Raw genomic sequence first — 5,298 nt, forward strand, 5'->3', positions numbered from 1 at the left:
GGGGGAAGCGCCCGCCCCGCGGCCCCTCTGCGCGGGGGCGCCGGGAGGTGCCTCCGCGGGGCCGCAAACAATAACAGGGAAGTTGTAAAGCGAACAAAATCGAAGAGCCCGGCTCTCCTGGGCGGACTTAGTGCCTTCGATGCCTCCATGAGCAAAGCCTGTAATTAGTTTTATTAATTTCTTTTCTTTCCGACTCCAAGAGATCGCTCTTTTTTTCAATATAGAAGATTATGATTTTTTTCCCCCTGGAAAGGCATTATCAGAACTGGTGGGAATATTTTTTTCTTTCTGTGTTTTGGAGAATGCAAAACAATATTCTGCTTTTTCATTAATGCCTAGTTAGTCTGCTAGGTGGGTTTATTATTCGTACTATTTTAACATGCAGTGGTAAATCCATGCTGTTAAAATAGACTACAGAGATAATTTATGGGACCTACGAGTAATGTCTTTAATTTTGTCTCATGTATTCCCTTTGTCTGTTGTCTTGTAATTTATAAACCCAACTGCACACCGCTGTTTTGAGGATTCGCTACATGGCAGCGAATGAAGGAACAAATGTAGTGTTACCAGGGTGCTGGGCACTGCCCACGGGCTCGAAGAATACCTTTTCCATCAGATTTTATGCCTCTGTGGTTTCAAACATAGGACCAGCCCTTTGGGGTGGGGAGAGGAGCTGCTGCTGGGGCTGGGGCAATACACGGTCTGCTCTGCTTGGGCTGGTGGGGCAGTTGCAAGCAATTGCAGCAGGTGACCAGCAGCCGCATCAGGACCTTATTTTGCTTTGAATTCACCTGATGGCTCTGTCTAGGGGAGCGTTTAAAAAAACTGAAAAGCACATCAGGGATGTGCTTTTGAAATGACTCTCCCAAACACCCCGCCACCACCTGCATCCCCCAACACACACACACTTCGGTTCGCATCCCGGTGTGGTTTCAAACAATTCCTCTCACAGTCAGCTAAACCAGATGTGCTTCAGCTGCAGGATTGGACCGAGGCTAGTTGAGTACACCTCCAAAATGTGTTTAATGTAAATGTCATTTTTTCAGCGCTGCCTGTTTCGCTCTACACTTCATCTCCTCTGTAGCTGCTGTTGGACAAAAGAGGGCCCTGCTCCACAGTCAGAGCTTTGTGAAATTGGTTCAGTAATTAAGGATGGGCATGTGTAAAGGTGAGAGTATCCTAAAAAGTGCTAGACTGAACACAGAAGTGAGTTTTTCATGTTCTCCCATTTGTACTGGAAACTGTGTCTCGGCACCATACCTTACTATCTTTGGAGCAGTTTTATTTCTTGGCTAAAAGGGTTTGGCAACCCTGTGTTGAAGTTTCCTTTTGAATCTGCTGCAATGTGTGCAAGATTTTTTCTGTGCAGGAGTAGAAACTCAGTATTTCCCAGAGGAGTCACTCGTGTGTGCATGCACATCCACACATATTTGCAGCTCTCTATTTTGTCCTCTCATTTTTTCCTGTCTGCTTCAACTCACCCCAGTGCTTAATTTTCTGCACCTTGTCAGCTTCTTTGATCTCTTTGATCTCTTTGAGTTTCCTTTCAATGACTGCTCCTCAGAATCCACATTCTCTGATCAATCTGCTGCTTTCTAGGATCAGAAACCATGGGCAAGTATTTTTGTGTCATAAAACACATACATATTGGTGTACTGCGCCTGCAGATAAGACTTTGGACAGAAAATCCGCAAAGGACTTGCAGTGCCTATATATCACCTGGGCTGGGGCCTAAAATTATGGTGCTTAAACGTTCTGTGTGCTTAACTTCTAAGCCTCAAAGGAACTGAACTCCACAGGCACAAGGGATGGGTGCTGGCGGCGGTGATGTGCTATCTCTGTGACTGTGCTTTTAAGGAGGGCATTGACCTTTTGCATAGCTTTTGGGAAAAAAAAAATTTACTTTGGTGCTTATCTGCTAAAGATAATCCAGTCTGTGGATCTGGAGTGGATGGAGGAATGGTTGCGCAGTTCCTGAGCTTGGAACCTAAACAGCAGGGCAGAGTTGAAGACACACCTCTGACCTTGCTTGTCAGAGGCTCCTTGATTTGGTGACTCCTTGCTCAGTGTGCTGGCATTTGTTATCCCATTTTGAGATATTCAGCTACTGTGCCCATGTCACAAAGGGAACGCTGTGGATACCGCAGTTACAGCTGTGCATGAACATTTCTGAAAGTCAACAGGGATGCCTGCACTGTTAAATACAGCATCTCCCTGGGGTCATTCCCAGGTCGCAGTCACTTGCTCCTGAAGATTGCATAAGTACTTGCTCCTTGTAGATTCTCTTTTGGAGTAAAACTCTACCCTAGACAAAACCCGGGTGTGGTTGTGGGGCCGGTTCACTCCAGGTGACTTCCCCATCTGAGTCCCCACAGAGATCGCAAGGAAGTAGGTGTGAATCTACATGAGGTCGGCTCCCTCTGCTCTACACAGCCCTCCAACACTTTCCCAGCGCACCTTCTCAATATATTGTTGAGTGCAGGAACACACATCCACAGTTTCACATCATAAAAATACTATTCTAGTGGGTTGCAACATGGCTCGTAGGATATTTGAGATGCTTGAGACTTTGATTGCCCATAATAGACACTCTAAATAGCAATTTCTCTTTTAAGGCCAAAAATCCCACCCTCACGCAGGGCTCTTTGGAAACCCAAAGCTGCATGGCTGTATAGTCCATTGTTGTATACAGAACACAGAGGGGACTGTACCTCTTGGCTTAGAGACTGTGAACCATCTATAGAGCAGGTGCGTTTGTTAGTCTATCTGACTGTGTAGCTGATATGATCCCGGGACCTTTGTAGTGCTAGCTCTGATTGCTTTAAACTTAAGCTCTCTAGTTTTGAGAATCAGGTGTCAAAGATATTTTGTTGCCCCAATACTGTATCATCTTGTTGTTCCAATGCTATCTTATCTTTAACCTTACACACATCTTACACCCAGAGATTAAAAAGCTGATGTTGATTTGAAATCAGTATTCAGCCTTGCTTGGATGTGAAATGCTGTGTTCCCATTGTTATTAAAAGATACCCAGTATGAGAAGAAACAAGTCGTCTTGTTATACATTTATATTTTTTCTTAGAGAGTAGTGCTTCTGAGTAAGACAAGATTTAGTATCATGTTCTGTAAGCATGTTGTGTTTTGTAGGTATTCAGCCAGCTGATGGCTATGACACCCTTGAATTATTTAATAGCTTCCATTTCTCTTTTCAGTAGAGTTTTATGAGAACTGAGATAAACTATGCTCCATTTGGCATGTAAGCACTCTACTGCATCATAGACCTGGCAAACTAGAGTGCTTAAACACCATGGTGGAATTAGGGGCACTGGAGGAAGGTACCACTTCCTAGTGAAGTCCATGGAAATCCCTTCATGAAGTTCTGTAGAAATCAGTCATGCCCTTAATTGAGGGCGATGTGTGACCTGAGAGGTCCTCGATGGATGGTGTCCTTCCATGACAATCACAGCTAAGCCTGCTAAGGAATTTGGATTCAGAATGGCACCATTTTGTTTGTTGCCTCTTTGTCCTCCACTGGAAGCTGTATCCCTGAGTCGGGCACCAAGTTCTTGTAAAGCCAAGAATGCCACCTAAAATGAGATTCATCAAAGCCAGCATGCCTGAGGTAGCTGGTGGGGAATAGGACAGAGTTAGTGTCCCGACAGCTGTTGGAAAATGGCGCTTCCTTTTACTTATGTTGCACAGCCTAATACTCACCCAAGGTTAAGTGCTTTAATGAGGTTGGCTGTTTCTCACGCAGAAGGGGAAATGGTGCCACATCAGTTAATAAAAAGTATTAATATTTCAGGTTGCTTCCTTGGGGTGTGAAAGACCAAGGTTGAAGTCTCTCATCTCACTGAAGGAACTTGAACTGATACCTCCCAAGAGAGTACTGAAAGCCACCAGACTGTAGGCTATTTTTGAGCAAGTCATGCTCTCTCTGTCCCACTGAAGCTGTTCAGTTTTGTATGGGCTCATTAAATACCCATTCAGTCAGTCAGGGAACAAAAAAGAAAAGAATGACAATGGCTCTTAGATCGGATGCAGGAAGAGGATGAGAGTGCTTTGAGGTCCTCTCTAATGAATATTCAGATGTCTCCCAATCATGCAATATCTTAATCAGGAGTCATTTAGACAGATCCACCAGAAAGATCTGAAAGTTTTGCTTTTAGGATATGCTTATTGAAGAGTTTTGTTCCTATCTTCTCAGGGAGACATTGGGCCTCTGGCTCTCACATATCCTGCATGACTGTTGTAACCCAGATGCTATAAGGTATCAGCTCCTCTTCATTTCTGTTGTGTTAGAGCCATACTGATACCTCTGTTGACCAAGCCTCATGAAGTGACCTAGGAAGGGGCACAACTAGTTTGTGACTTGTGTTTGGGCTTATGTGTGACATCAGAATGGAGCTGTCGCTACTCGCTGGCTCTGCTTATTTCTTCAGGAGAAATACTGGGAATTCAGATAACCAGAAAATTTATGCACTTCAAAATGTCGACAAATATCATGAGAGGATTTCTAAAACTTGAGATTCATGATATTTGACATGCAAGACAGAATGAGCCTCTGGTGTCAGGAAGGTGTTATCTGCATTTACCCTGTAAACCTCCAATGGCACCAAAAGGTGCTTCTGAACATATGATCTTTTGTATTCCATACAGTGTATCATGGCCCACCATATATTCAAGACCTGAAAGTAAGGGGAGGTGCAGATCAGAGAGACCCGCATCTTGAGAACAGAGAGGGGCAATTCTGACTGCCATGTTTATTGCATCAGCAAACTGTGTTTTTTCTAAAACGCACTGGAAGCTTATGGCTCCGTTAACTACTTTAAACATTGTAAATTGTGACTAAATGTGATCCATGCCAAAATAAATTGCTGAGATTGCCAAAGCCACAGAGTTTTTGACTAAGGCATCCAAGCTGTATCTCGGAAGAAGCTTTTCCACTGTGAGATTTTAATTGGTGCATTCCAGCAAATGAAAGCAATTCATATGTCAGTAGAGGCCTGGTTTCTTAGGAATTGCTATCAAACTGACTTGAGCAGCAGGCAAAGCTTAATTAAAATGCAGTCCGTTTTTTTTTTTTTTTTTCCAGAAAATAGCAACTATATTTCAAACATAACTTAACAAGGAAGGACGTACGGCACATGCATCTTTCCAGCATGAGAACTACTAGTCCCCTGCATCTCTCATCTCCCTCTCATGCTGAGCTTCTCCCCCAGAAGCTGCTTCTTTAATGTGTCCTTTTAGCACGTCACTGGACTGCTGGCTGCCTTGGTAGCACAGCGTGTCCTTTCG

Source organism: Charadrius vociferus, unplaced genomic scaffold, assembly GCF_000708025.1.
Source record: "Charadrius vociferus isolate BGI_N301 unplaced genomic scaffold, ASM70802v2 scaffold2, whole genome shotgun sequence".
Classification (NCBI taxonomy): Eukaryota; Metazoa; Chordata; class Aves; order Charadriiformes; family Charadriidae; genus Charadrius; species Charadrius vociferus.